General features: G+C 41.5%; 1 protein-coding gene and 1 long non-coding RNA gene across 2 annotated transcripts in view; both read left to right on the forward strand.

Moving 5' to 3' along the window:
• NINL (ninein like) overlaps positions 1 to 15,872 on the forward strand; it is a 331,277-nt gene that overhangs the window by 202,562 nt on the left and 112,843 nt on the right.
• LOC115087376 lies at positions 6,536 to 14,732 on the forward strand. Its single transcript, XR_003855507.1, has 3 exons — positions 6,536 to 6,593; positions 12,367 to 12,456; positions 14,022 to 14,732. It is a non-coding gene; the product is annotated as an uncharacterized LOC115087376 (long non-coding RNA).

Here is a 15,872-nt window from a genome sequence, read left to right on the forward strand (position 1 = left end):
AAGGGAAGGAGAGGGAGATTGCTGAATGATCAGAAGATGATGATAGTTAGATATATAATTTTATGGCTCGTAATAGGTTAAGAAACGGAGATCTTTGCTGACTACATCATACTACCAGGGACATCATTTTCACTCACGCACACCCTTCCCTCTGTGATATACAGACGTATACACGCTCATTCAGTGGATGAAATATTCTTATTTATTATATGAATACCTGCTTATGTGTGTGTTGTCTTATCTATGCACTGCCTGTGGGAAGTGAACTGGGACTGAGTTCTTCTGAGACCTCTGCTTTACTCCCAAGCCAATGACAGAAGTGTGAGGCTCTACAGAGCCAGGACTGTCTCGCATTAGTACATCCACAATGTACTAATGTTAGTTGATGAGTTTTTGTTCCTCTGAAGTGATGTATTATCACATCATCAATGACCAAGCAGAGTCTTGAGTGTGATCACCATGTTGGTTTTTCCAGCTTGGCTAGAATTTTGATCCCAAAGGTTAATAACCACAACCATGTTAGGAACCACCCGAAACCCTAGTTCCAGTACTTCACACCAGCATATAGAAAAATATGGCTTTGAATTCTGATCTAATATCTTGCTGGTTGGGCTAGATAAGGCCAGTGTGTGTATCACAGGAATGACTTTCACAATGTTTGGAGCTGGGGAGACTGGGAGGACAGAGAACAGGCAGCTGCCACTTTTAGGCGAACACCTAATGGCCAGTCAGAGAGGACACTGGGACAAGTTCTTCAGAGAGCTGCATCCTGTTTTCTTGGTCCCAGGGCACTGCAGCACTATGGAAGGAATATGGAAAGAAAGGCTTGATGGTGATCATGCTGGTTCCTCAGACTTTGCTTTTGGGGATCATCACTTTCTATTGCCCAAAAATGTAGAGAGAAGTAGGTAGTAATGAAGGTAAGACTTCTTGAGGCCTGTACTAATTGACAGTTAAAGAAATAAAAATTGTTGCATATAGTGGTTTAATATCTTCTGTTATTACTTGGGATCTAAATCACATTAGTGTAGCTCTTGGTTAACTGCAGAAAAAAAATTGTAGTTAATTGAAATGCATTTGTTTTAGCTGTATCCCGACTGGAAGTAGTCCAGTTGATTTATATCTGGGATTTCTCTGTCTCTTTGCAGAAGACGAGTGGAGCAGGTCTCCAGTGAGAAGGACAAAAAAAACAGGACTTTGAGAAAGCAGAGAGGCGAAACATGCAACTTGCTGATGAGGTGGATGATCGACACTCTGCCATGGAGCACCTTAACCAGAGTAAAATAAAGTAAGCTGAGGAGTATTACTAATAATCTTTGCATTTCAGAGAATAGCACAGCTCCCCTTTCATAACACAGCTCGATCTTTAATACACAAAGTCAGTAACACTTTTTCATAACACTGGCTGACCAGTGGCAGGGGTGGTAGCTTTTCTGCTGTGCAGGGGGCTTAGGCTCAATCCCTGGAGGCTTGAGGTTTATGGATCACCCAGGGATAGGAACACCGTACCTGGGAAGAAAGGAAGAAAAGCCAGGTGTAGGGTCTGATCAGCCTCAGCAGGGACCTGTGGTCTGTGTCCCTCAGCTGAAGGGTTACAAGTGCAACACCTGCATTGTAATTCTGTCTGTGTGCATAAAAATCTAGGAAAAATATCCTACTAATTGTGCCTGAAAAAACAGGAGGTTAGCAGAGCTGTTGCTGGTACCGAACAGGTAAAAAAACCCAGGCATCATCCCTGGGTAGTGTACTTCTGTAAATAAATTACTTTTAGGGGCCTAATTAATCAAAGTTTTAATGTTTAGAAATATGTCCAGCTATGCATAAACAAAAACACAATGAAATTATTTTCTGGTATATTTTCGCTTCCCTGTTGCTATAGTTCTATCTTTCAAGTTTAGAACAGTGGTAAAGATCAGCTGTACTCATAAGAACATAAGAAATTGCCATGCTGGGTCAGACCAAGGGTCCATCAAGCCCAGCATCCTGTTTCCAACAGAGGCCAAACCAGGCCACAAGAACCTGGCAATTACCCAAACACCTAGAAGATCCCATGCTTCTGATGCAATTAATAGCAGTGGTTATTCCCTAAGTAAACTTGATTAATAGCAGTTAATGGACTTCTCTTCCAAGAACTTATCCAAACCTTTTTTGAACCCAGCTACACTAACTGCACTAACTACATCTTCTGGCAACAAATTCCAGAGCTTTATTGTGCTCTGCTACAGGTCTTGGCCTATCATAGGTGACTCTCTCCTCCCTACCTCTGGTGGGGGCCAGAAGGTAAAAATAATTAATCTGCAATGGACTGACTAGATGTTTCCAAAATTAAATGCAAAATAGACATAAGCTTAGTGTTTGCTACATTTAAAACCCAGTTGACTTTTTAGGTTCTGGTAGCCTGTGTTCTACTCTGTTTTTGCTTCTATCACCTTCACACAAAGCTACTCAATTTCCCCATTTTTAATTCCTTTTGTTTAGCCTATCACAGCAGTAATTAGGCAAAGGTCAACATACTATGGTTCTCTCTGGTGTCCCATACCCCAGTGTCCTTATGTGGAGCTATGGCTGGAACTTCCTCCCTAGCAATCTTAACTGTCAGGCCGATACAGTACAGTGCGCTCCAATACAGTACAGCCGATACTGTCAAGCCGATACAGTACTGCCGATACTGTCAGCTCCGATACAGTAAGGCTGATACTGTCAGGCCAATACAGTACAGCGGGATACAGAAAGTAAAATGTGCAGCCAAGCCGCACATTTTACTTTCAGAAATTAGCGCCGACCCAAAGGTCAGCACTAATTTCTTCTGGTGCCGGGAAAGTGTACAGAAAAGCAGTAAACTGCTTTTCTGTGCACCCCCCGACTTAATATCATAGCGATATTAAGTCGGAGGTCCCAAAAAGTAAAAAAAGTAAACAAAAAAACAAAAAAAACCAAACTTGAATTCGGCCTGCGGCTGTCGGGCCGAAAACCGGACGCTCAATTTTGCCGGTGTCCGGTTTCCGAGCCCATGGCTGTCAGCGGGCTCGAGAACCGATGCCGGCAAAATTGAGCGTTGGCTGTCAAACCCGCTGACAGCTGCCGCTCCTGTCAAAAAGGAGGCACTAGGGACGCAATAGTGTCCCTAGCGCCTCCTTTTCCCCAGTTCTACCGCGCCGCCTAATTTGCATAGTGAATTGCGCGCACCGGCGAGCGGGCGTTCGTCCGCTCTCCCGCAGACTTTACTGTATCGGCCCGTGTGTAAGCAGTGGCCTGAAAGGTGGTAATTACATCATAGAACACACAGCACAGATTTTTAAAAGCAAATACTTAGTTTACTAAATATTGTAAAAATAGGGTAAAAATTGTACAAATCAGCAAAGGTAAATTGTATAAACCAGTAAAAAGCTAATAGCGTTACAATAATAAAAGCTAAATATTTGTACAAACAAGATAGAGATAAGAGATACCTCCTTCACAGTCAATATATCCGTGAAAAAATCAAGGGACAATAGGTCTAGAGACCTCCCTAGATGAGAAGGCTATAGATGCTCTCTCTATGTGATGGTCTAAAAACGCTGCAGTTATTTCGTTATATTCTCATTTTCTGGGTCTAATTCAGGTTTTGCAAAGCCAGTTGGTCTAATTAGAACTCACAGCTTTGACTAATTAATGATTTGGCTATGGCTCATTAGAGACATCCTGTGCCTGACTCTGAGCACTAGCCTTCACTGGCTTTATCAGTTAGAAGAAACATATGTCTTGTTCTTATCTGAGCTTGTTACTAAGCAAACTTAGAGCAGAAGAGAAAACAAACGTATGCAGCAGAATAGTGTTTAAAAATGTCTTAACAATCCTTATGCTAAGCTGGGCACTCTATATTGATCCACATTTATTAGTGTATTGGTGATTGCTTTGTTCCATATTACTAACCCCACCTGCACATCACAAAGTCTTCTGAAAAACTAAAAAATAACTCCTCAAAATAATTTTAATACAAGAAGTGAACTTGGGTTTTCTGTGTAACTGTGACGTGCTCATCTAGGAATTAAAAATAATAAATATAAGCAAACAGCTTACTTCTCCTCTCCTATTCCTTTTATTCTTGTGGCTCTGTATGTGCTGTTAGCGGGGGCCCCATCATTTTCTTAATATCCTTATATTTGACATAATTTTCTTTGCTTTCTCTTTACTCTGTCCTCTTTTATTCCCCGATTCTCCTATTTCCTCCTTTTCCAACACAGATGCAGCAAGAATGTGTTTAAATCTAGCAGAAAGCTAAAATGCCGCTTAAACTGCTAACTGCATGTCACAACACAGGTTGCATCCCTGCTCTGAAGGAGTGCCATTTTTATTGCAGAGATCTTGAGCAAGCCTACAGGGAAAGAGTGGCAATGATGAGATCTGAAGTGGAGATGGAGAGGGAGCTCTTTATGCAGCACATGAATGGGCAGAGGAGCAAGCTGGAATCAGATGTGGAATCCCTCCAGATGGAAGAGGTGCATCTGAGGGATAAAGTGACCTTGTCGATGAAGGTAAGGGTCACTTGGTTGCCCTGCCGTAGAGAGCTTGGGCTCTTGAGGAGATAGCAGTGGCTGTCACAAAGGACTGTCAGATTGGTTCTTTAATTGTAGAGGGGTAAAAGCCTGCTGTTTCTGCAAGATTTTTATAGAAGTTGGGGGAAAGCAGAGATTCAGGATTTAGTGCTTGCACTTAAAGATATTATAGATTTTAGATATTTGTTTGCATACCTTTATTTGCTACACCTTTATCTTTTAGATAATTTTTTATATATCTTTGCCTTTTGTGTGTGCTTGGCTTGTTACTGCTAGAGTCATGGTTGACAGCTTTTTCCCTGCAACCTTCCCCCAGTGGAATCAGTAGTAGATACTATTACATGATGCAGAAATTCAACTTTTAGATGTAGGTTCTCTGAATTGGAAGAGTAGCCTAGTGGTTAGAGCAGTAGGCTACAAACCAGAGAAGCCAGGGTTCAAATCCTGCTGCTGCTCCCTGTGACCTTGAATAAGTCACTTCACCCTCCATTGCCTTAGTTAGAAACTTAGTGGAGTCATAAACCTGCAGTAATTGGCTCTGGCTGTTGCTTAAGGGGGCCAACAGCCTGAGTAAGACCTGTTCTCCAAAAGTAGTCAAAAACTCTGGTCGTCTCCAGAGATTCCCTATCCTGCTCCCCCCCCACTACTACCACTGGAAGCAGCCCATTGTCAAGAATAAATAAATTTTATAAATTGGTACCAAGCCCCACCTCCTAATAAGGCCTATCCCTCCCCTTCAAAAAATCTGGGCCTCAGAGGCTGGGACACCCATGAACCCTCTCCCTTACTCACAAAATTAGCCTTGGTGATCCAGTAGGGGCCTGGTGTGTCCCCTAGGCTCTGGGCCTGGCAACAACCAATTTTCAAAATGGTGCTATCCAGCCTTTGCCCTATCATGCTAATTAGCTCATTTAAATGTGTATGGTGCAGGGACCAGATTTGCGTGAGGTGTTTGAAACCCCTGCATTAGGACATTTATTGTGTGAAAAACTGGATTTTTCATGCTTTAGTGAATGAGCTCTTTGAAGATAGGGAAATTCCCCTAAATGCCTGAATGTAATCACTTTAAAGTTCCTGTAAGGTAGAACATAAATCTAATAAGTGACTCATGTACCCTCCCAGGATCCTAGCAGCCTTAAGCTACTTTTTTGGTCTCGCCTTTAAAAAAAAAAAAAAAAAAATTAGAAACAAGATTAAATTGGTAGAACACTGTGGAAACAAAAATGGTAGAACAAAGTAGCTATAGAACCACTCCAACCTCCCCGGGGCAACATAATTTAGACTACATACTGCTTTTGAGAGAGCATGGATAATTAAGCAGCAGAAAGTCATTAGGTCACCATGGAACTTTTTCCAAGTAGCTGTTGCAAAATCAGAGGGGAGGGGTGAAAGGGGAACAAAAAAAATTGGAAATAAATCTAAAGACTGCTTCCATTCTTGTCTAACTCGAAGGCTTTTCATGGGTGCTCGTGAGCCGCTGGTCGGTGTTAGGTTATGCCTCGGAGCTTGGGTCACAAGGGGAAATCGGTGGCACTAGTAGTCCTGGTATATATACTTCCAGGACACTCTTGAAGATGAATAGAACCATGTCTGTTTGTGTAATCTGAGTTCCCTTACAACATATTCCTAGGCAAAGCTTGCTCATTTGCCTGCTGAAAAATGTATATGACTTGAAAGTTTGGCTACCAGTACTTTTAGTCCTTTCACTAGGTATCGCCTGTAACTTCTCTACTGATATTTTTTCTGTGGGATATCAATGGACTAATAGTTCCTGGATGGGTGGCATTTAACTAAAAACTCAAAAATACTCTCAAAAGCAGAAATAACACAACACACAAAAAAAAAACAAACCCCATAAAAAAGAGTGCTCGTAGGCAGGCCAAATATAAATCCCTTTATATTAAAGGTTAGAACTTAGGAGGTGTGATATGTTTTTCTTTTTATTAGGAGAACAGTCCGATTACAAAAGGAGATGATTGAAATGGTTGAAAGGTGTCGGAGTCTGAGAGTTTGGTGTCAAAGCTCCAAAGTGATTTGGATTTCTTGTTGATGGATAAGGTAATTTTCCTATGTTAAACCTTAGACCTCTTCTCTCCAAAGCAGATGCTTTCTCCTAGCCTAGGAGCAAGAAGGTTAATACATGTGGCGGGCCAGCATGAACCTTTTAAGTACAGAACCACTAGCCTTTGTTCTAGTCCCGGGTCATTTCTGGGATCCTCTACTGCCTCTTTCCACTGTGTCCTCATCCACACGGTGGCATCAACCGGTAGCAGGATGGAGTCTGCCGAAGGGTTGGAGGCAGATCGCGCTGAAGAAGCTCGCCTCTTAAGAGAGTGCCCTGATTTTAAGGGTACGTTGGACTACATGGACTATCTTGGGGGAAGCGAGCTGCTTTGGTCTGTTGTGTCTTTTTGATGTCTGATACTACTGAGGCCCTGCCTCCTCCCGCCAAGGTCATTATTGGCCACTTTTAAGAGACAGCTTGCTGTGTGTGGCAAATCGTTTCATGGAATGATGAAGTCCAAGTGTTATGGGCAGCAATAAGAGTATTTAGATAGTTCTGTTGCCGGGAGGGAGTGATTTTTGAAATGTTATGAGTAAATTTTTGAAAGATGTGCGAGTATAGGCTATTTTAAAAATTGCAACATATGCGCATATATTGGGGATTGTGAGTAAACTTGCGTGTGTTAAAAAAAAAAAAAAAAGAAGGGGGGGTGCTGTTCTGGAGAGGGAGCAGCAGTTATGCCCATACATTGCTATTTTACAGCCTGCCAAAGTGATGCGCAAAGGTCTTTTACTTGTGTATATTTACACCTGCTCGATATCTGGGGAAAGTGATCATAAACATCTTAAAAGTGAAAAAATGATGGGTGAGGGTGTGGGTGACTTTGGGGTACATTGAGGCTGAAGAGCCAGGAGGATCTAATTGGTAAAACTGGCAATTTAATTGCCTAGCGCATTATAGAAAATCCCCTGATTTCCACCTGTTGTTGTTGTTATTTATTTACTTCATTAATTGCAACATGTTACAAATGTAAATCAAAGCGATGTACAGAGAATAAAATTAAATTCAAAACAGCTTAAATTAGATTTAAAATGGATAACAATATAAAATAACAGAAATAAGAAAATTACATCATAAAACATAAAATGACATAGTACTAAATAATAGAGCATAAAACAAAACAATATAATAAAATTATAAACAGAGGTCATTAATAAAATTATTGAAACTCAAAGGCCTTCACAAAGAAATAAGTTGTTACAGCTTTTTTAAATTTAAGATTATCTTTCTCTAGGTGGATAGCTAGGGGTAAGGTAAGAAAATCTGGTTTCTCTAGTGGATTCTAGCCTGATGTCTCTTGAAGGAGATAAAACAAGTAGTCCTTGTTGAGAAGATCTAAATATGCGAGATAGCTGATGTGGTGTGATAAAGCGGGCGAGATGTAAAAGCCAACTTACAGGAGTAAATGTGTTTAAGTAATATGAATAAAATCTATTCGCATAACCCTTTAAAAATTTGAAGTACATATATGTGTGATTCATTTGTGCACACGTTTCCAAATGAATTCTGATTTATCTGGCTAAATAGCGCCTTTGCCACTACTTAGACCGACATATTTGATCTTATCCGGATAAATAGAGCACTGAGTCCCAGGTCTCTTTTAGAACAGCCATTTACTCAGGAAAACCCAATTTTATGCCCACAACTGGCTTTAAAAATTCAGCCCTTTATTGATATTTGGTTTTATTCTATTGTACTTCAAATACTGTCTCTCCTTGTGACCTTGGGCAAGTCACTTTACCCTCCATTGCCTCAGGTACAAACTTAGATTATAAGCCCTCTGGGGATAGGGAAATACCTCCAGTACCTGAATGTAATCCACTTTGAAGCGCTGAAAAAAGTGTGAAAAGCGGAATATAAATCTAAATAAAAATAAAATACTGTAAACCACTGAATGGAATATATTTGCATACTGCAGACTATAAGTACAAAGGAAACGAAATACAAGTTTCTGTGGATTGCTTTGTTCTGATTAAGCCTAAGTTTATGGCTAGTTGAATGAATGATTCTGAGTCTATGATTTGTGATCCATGTGCAGATCTTCAAATCCCATTTCAGCCTGCCTCTTTTACCCAGCCAGATTTGAGAACAGAGTCATATTGGTTTCAGAGCAATGATAAATGAAGGCGACTCTCCCAAATGGTCTATTGTTGACCTTGGTTGACTAAGAGTTAATTACCACAGTCTGCAGAAGTTTTACACCTCACTGAACATGGCCCCCTTGGCTCCTACTCATCTACTTTGTTCCAGTCCTAATCAAGATCAGCTGCTTTTGACCTGTCAGCAGTATCAGTTCTCATGGCATCCCTCAGACTAAACAATAAAAAAGTACGAATAGCCTACATGCCAGGTCATGCAGACTTCTTTACTTGGTCAACTTACAGAAAACCCCCCACTGGAAATGCATGTAGATCACAGCTTTTGATCTCCCAGCTTGGTGAGGCAAGGATTTCAATAAAATTTCATTCCTTATGCCTTTAAACTATACAAATTAAGTCTGCTTCAAGGAGCAAAAAGAGGTTTGTTTGTTTGTTTTTCCTTTTAAATTATACCACATACATATATTTTAGGTTTGCCATTGCTCCAGAGCTTAAACCGTAGTCCGTGATTCCTCTTTGGGAGCAGAGAAGCCAGAGGCTGTGATCTGAATGCATTCGCAGTGAAGCTTTTTGCTGAGCCAGGATGTCCAAGGCTATATCTTGGCTGTAAAAAGTTTTAGTTTTGTGACTATTTGGGTGCCTTGCCAGACAAGTAGTCTTGGACAGGGCATTATGTAAACAAAATGAAATCTATCTGTCGCTGGGTCCCATCCGGTCTTCTTGCCTTGCTTCTGGACTTTTCTCTTCTACTTTGCTCTTTCATCCTCCTCGTCCCTCAGTCAGAGTCCGGGCCTCACAGTAGCCTGCTGTGCCTGAGAGGACAAGGCAGAGCTCCCTCTGGCACTCCCCTGAACCAGCCCGCATGGAGCATGTGTCGGGCTTGCCTCACCTAGAACAAGGAGTCAAATTCTGGCCTCACGCACTGTATGGACCTGATTTTAATTGACTTTTACATGTGTAAATGCACCCTTCTTGAGTAAGTGGGACTTTCAACCATTGCTGCACTATATGCCATTAAATTGTCCATAGGAATTACTCATGCAAGGGCACTTTATGCAAGTAAAATGGCTTTTCAAAATTGCTGCGATAGTATGTTACATTTACACGCCTAACTCCTTTTAAAAGCCACCTCTGAGTGTTGAGGTATTTAACTGTTTCATACTTAACTGGTAGCCGTGCATTAATTTCTAACCATAAAATAAGCATAAGATACTGACACTAAAATGAGATCATTCTCATCCTCAGTATGTGTATCCCTATTTTGTTTTTTTAATTCTCCATTTTTTCTTTTCCCAAATCACTCCCCCCCCCCCCCCCCCCACACACACCACCTCTGATGACAAGTCCAGGCAACAACACATGCTCTTGCCAGCCAGGAGGGCTGGAGGGAAGACTCCTCTGAGAATTACCCTCAGTGCTGCTACTTTGGCCACCAGCCATCTTTCCTACCCTCCCCAGTGTGCCTGATTTCTACCAGCCCCGTCAGAGAGGGTCAAACTCCTGTATTAGTTGACACAGCACCACAGCCTGAGTAGGGCTCTGCATTTTAGGAGTAAAGACTAGCAACTTAGACAAATTATTAGGAAAACAGTTTGTTACCCTTCTGCCAAGGGGGTCACCTTACCTCCCAGTCCTGAGGCACACGAGGAAAAATGCCTCCGAGGTGGGGTGTGATCTCTCCTGGGCTGAGGACTGGGACAGGTTACCCTGCAGGGCCAAACATGGCTAGACACACTTTCACTCTCAATAAAAAAAAAACAAAACATCAAATGCCCACACCAAAAAATGTGCTCCAAACAGAGAGTCACATTTATTGTGAAAGTTGTCACAAATAAAACAGGGCAGCAGCAAAAACAAAACTTCAAACACTGTCCATATAAGATAAAGGAAAAATCATAGTTCACTAGTAAATCCACTCTTTGGCCTACCCAGGCCCACTCAGTCTCTAAACACTCCGCTTTGGGTATTCACAAATATCCTGATCAGCTCAAGAAAGATTCACCCCCTTTCTCTCTCAGAAATGTAATCCTCCTAGCCCATGACTAGTTCCAGCTAAGCACAGTTTGTCTCCTGGACCTGCAAGTTCTCACCACAGTTAGAAAACTCCTCTTCTTAAACCTCTTTCAAATCCACACTCCATTCTACTTCTCCCTCAGGCTTTCTCTTACGCTTGGTGAATCCTCACCTGTCTCCTGCTTCTCCTGTGCTGTAACCCCAGGAGGGAGTAGCAGCTACATCCTCCTTATTGCTCTCTTACTCTGGAGAAGCCCCAGTCCTACAGTGAACAGGGGTTATATATACTCCTGAGCAGCCAACCCCAAAAAGAGGCTGTACCTACATATCAGTCAAATTTCCTGTCACACACTCTGCCTTAGGTTGAACTCCTTCACTAGCACCTTCCCCTAATCACCATGTCACAGGCCTTAATAGATTTCCCTTAAGAGGAAAATCACCACTTAATATAATACACCCTCTTTATATTAAACATTACATATACTTGTAGCATACAAGTTCATACTTGTTTCTTAAAGAACCAGTGATTAAAAGCACTTGGGGCACCGAAAAAACAGAGGTTAGATCTGTCTGAAGGACAGACTTCAGGGTCCTGACGCCTTTCTCTGTGTGAATTCACTGAGGGGTTGATTTTCCAAATCGCACGTGGGCACCCATGTGCGTGTGGTTCCTGGTGACACGTGCAGGTTATAAAATACAATTCTTACATGCACATGCGTGACCAATTGTAATATTGGCATGTGCAGGTGGGTGACATCTAACACGTGCAAGGGAGGATTTTTAAAAAATACATGTGGTGACGCAAGTAGACCTTTCCTAGTTCCCTCCCAGTCCGCTTCAATTAAGGAGAGGACTGGAAGGGAACTTCTCTATACTCCTTCCGCCTCTGCCTCCTTTTTCCCCTCTCCTCCTCGACCCCTAAAACACCTTTCCCTACCCTATTTTTTTTTTTTTGTTATTTCAGAACTTAATTCATCTGAATAGATGAACTAAGTTCCGCTGGCACTTGCTTCCCCAGGACAGGGCCTAATGGTCGCTGTCCCGGCCAGCCTCTGCCCCTTTGATTGAGCCTGGCACTTCTGCGTTTATTGGGAGATACGTGCATGGCTGGGCTGTTTTTTTAAAATGCGCTCGGCATGCGCAAGGCCTTGCCATGCACGTATTCGCTGGTTTTTACTTGCACCGGGCTTTTAAAATTCAGGCATGAGGATGCAATTTTCAAACTGCCCACAGAAGCAAAAGGTTCACAAGCACTTTGTACCCATTTTCAAAGGCAAAACTTTGCCTTTGAAAATTGCTTGAGAAAATGCACTTGCACAAATCTGCACCTTCTTTTTGTGCAGGTAGTGTTTCTGACCAAAAATAGGCCCGTAACTTGTCCCCAGGCACACCTAAGCCCTCTTATGCGTAAAACTACATGCATAATGGCACTATGCACGTAACATAAGCTGGGCAATTTTTAAAAGTCTATTTCCACAGGTATAGTAACTTTCCCCCAGGAAATGGTGTTGAAAAGTGCCTTCCCCTGTGCTTATTTTTAGGTAGGCTATGTGTTTTTCTCAGCAGACTTAAGGACAATTTAATAAAAGTAAACTTTTTGAATGAATCTATTTCCTGGCATTTACATGGCATACGTTTCTGTTCTCTTTTGCAGCTGACAGTGCCAGATCCTCACAGCGCTGAGCTGATCAATCAGAAAGAACGCTTTGCTGAGATAATCCAGGAATATGAGCTGCAGTGCAGGGTAGGTAGGGGGATGGAAACTGCTGCTATCGGAAATGAGGGTGGTGGGGGGAGGATGTTGGTGACCGTGCATTGGAAGTGTGAGAGAAACCTTACTGCTTCTGATGCCTGCACAGTGCAAGATACATCAGAGATCTGCAACATGGGTACAAATGACTTATGGTGCCATATAATATAAATCAAACGCATGCCCACTGGTGCATTCAAACAAGGAAAGATGTTCTTTCCGTGGTGAATGCACAGAAGTGCAAGATGAGAGAAGACAAGAAACACTCTGATGTACAGTGAATGCGTGCAGGGATTAAAAGGGGAGGGGTTAGTGGGCAGCTATTCAAGAAGGCAGCCGAATCTCCCTGCTCCTGATCTGAATTCTGTTATCCATGGCTCTTTACTTGCTGATTTAAGCTGGTTTCCTGGCAACGGAAGTTCTTTGGAATATGGCTGCAGTGAAAGCTGTTAAATAAGTATGGCGTGAAACGGGTAAACCAAGATCCACCATCGCCCTCCAAGACGGCGCCCGCGAAGGATTCCGACATTTCCCTGCAAGCTATTATGGATGAATTACTGCAAATGAAAGAACCGATTTAAAGAAAATTCAAATACAATGTAGGAAATTGGAGAGGAAATGTCAGCCTTTCGGGGCAGACTTGCAGGCAGTGAAAGATAGTGTTAAAATAGAGGAGGAAAGGGTAAACTGCAATGCTAGCTGTATAACAGATTTACAGCGTCAATCAAAAAAATTAGCATTATTGGAGAAAGATTTAAAGGATCTAAATAATCGCCCAAGAAGGAACAATATCCGGATCTTGGGGGTGCCAGAGCATGCAGAGGTCATTGATCCAATCAACTTTCTCCAAACCTTCCTTCTGCAGCTGCTGGGTTTAAATTGTACCCTACCATTTGAGCGAGCACATAGATCTCCCTCCTTTCATCAGCAAAATGCCAGACATCCACGTCCTTTTGTACTAAAAATTCTCCGATACCCTCAAGCACTGGAAATTCTACAGGCAGCTCAACTTAAGTCTCCCCTGTCATTTGAAGACAAACATATTCTTATTTTTCCTAATCTTAACAAAACTACGCTTGCCCGAAGAAAGTGGTTTCTCTCAACCAGCTGAAATCCAGCACGTATGCAGATGACAATGGATAATGCGACCAAAACATATGTCAATCCAGAGGTGCTTCAATCCTTTCTGAATAAAAAGCAGGGAAGAAAAATGGATATTCCCTGAAGGAAGTCTTACTATGGATACGGTTAAGCATGTTTATTGGAATGCACCTTGTCCTTGATTTAGGGTGGACACCTTGTGCCTCTACGGAGTCCTAAGAAATGGAATGCATTTTACCCATCTGTATAATCTGGTTGACTGAAATATGGACCTCATTCAGTATTTTTTAAATTTTTCTGACCCTTGTAGAGTTGCTGTGCACTGTAATTTTATGGTGGCCCGTTATTTTGACCAAAATTGGACAGATCAGTTTTGTCTTGTTTTTTTCACTAATCTTTTGTAACTATCCTTGTCTTTACCCATATTTTTTGTCTCTCCTTTTTCCTTTACTTATTAGTTTAGTTTCTGGACCACTAACTGGTGTGCAAGGAAGATTTCTGTTCAGGACATGTGAGTGTGTTGTGTGGCTGCCATTATAGTAATCGATTAGACGGCGTTGTTTGTAAGTTTGGGGAAGGGATCCTATTTGAGATTTGTTTTGGGTGGTGCTATGCGAGGGTGAGTTATATGCAGGATGGGTATGTTTGTGTGATTGTATTTCAATGTGTGTTGAAGATCGTGTGGCAGTTTATATGTGGAAAATGAAAGGGGTGTTGGTATGGTCAAATGTAGATGTTGATTGTGCTTGTTTGATATGGGTGATTGTTGGCTGCATCATGAATTTTATGCACTGCGTGTAGCTACCGATATGTTGTCTTCCTTGGAATGGAGGTATGCTGGGAGGATGATGTCAAGTTGTGCATGAGCAGATAGGTATGATTGTTCATTTTGTTGAATGGTAGGAATAGAATCCTTGTTGGAGTTGATTGGGTGGTTGAGAACATTGTTTGCAATCGGATTGGGGGCGGGAATTTGGGTGAGAAGGCTGCTCACTGGGATCCGGATACATTCATTGTTAACAGTTGTTTTTATGTTGTTTATATGTTGGCTTGTTTTACTAAATATGGGTGGTGATGGGAATTGATAGATCTGTATTCTGCTGTAAGTCTTCAGACATACTAAACTGTATGTATTAATGGTGTTTCAATATTTTATGATAATGCTGTATCATGAGTACTTATGTTTGATTTTTTTCATTGAATGTTATAGGTCTTTGGAGCCCTTTCAAGCACAAAAAAGTACTGCTTCATGTTAAATGCTTCAACCCTGATTTCGTATTCTTGCAAGAACTCATTTGGGTTCCTTTGAGTCGCAGAAACTATCACACCATGGGTTTTCTAGGCTGGCCTTTTTTGGCTGTTTTGGGCAAAAGAATGGGGTGGTAATTCTGGGTAAATGTTCTTTACAAACTCAGGTTCTGTCTCAGAAATTAGATTCTAATGGATGTTGGGCATTACTTCAGAGTGAGCTTTCTTTTATTAAACATATATGCTCCCATGAGGGATGACCCAGTTTTTTTTTTCACCAGCCTAATCTGATTGCTGGCAAGGGAGATATTCCCCTTATCATAGGAGGAGATTTTAATTTACCATTGGACCCATATTTGGATGGTATGGATGGGTTTATCTAAATCTAGGGAAGTATTGCACTCTATGATGTTTCAATTAGCTTTGTCAGATCCTGGAGACTTCCATCACCCTACAGATAAGGATTTTTTTTTTTTCCCTTTACCCCATCAGACTCACTCCAGAATAGATTTTTTATTTCTAATCCATTGGTCAAAAATTAGTGATACTAAAATTAATAGTATTATAATCTCTGACCATGCATTTATTATGTGTACTCTGGAATGGAGGTCAGCTTCTCCATCTACCCCTCAATGGAGGCTAAATGTGGGATTACTGCAGGATTCTGATTTTATTTCCTTAACCAATAAAACCTGTTCCGAATACTTTCAGTTTAACAACTGTGAAGATACTTCCCCCGGTTGGTGGGCTGCATTTAAAGCTGCACTGAGGGGTGTAGTTATTAATTATGCAGCGGAGGAAAAATAAGCAAAGATGTTTAGAATTAGACCTGTCGGAAAATGAGATGAAGCAACATATTAGCAGTAAGGACCAAACATTGCTGTTGACATTACATAAATTAAAATTCAAATATAACACCCTTTTGAGTCAACAAGTGGGGTGTTTGCTGGTCTCTCAAAGAGCTATGGATTATGCTGGCAAGAAGGCTGGTCATATATTAACTAAGTATTTGAAAGGTAGGAAAGCAAGACAGAGAATTAAAACATTATCTTCTCCTACAG

This window comes from Rhinatrema bivittatum, chromosome 3 (genome assembly GCF_901001135.1).
Source record: "Rhinatrema bivittatum chromosome 3, aRhiBiv1.1, whole genome shotgun sequence".
NCBI lineage: Eukaryota > Metazoa > Chordata > Amphibia > Gymnophiona > Rhinatrematidae > Rhinatrema > Rhinatrema bivittatum.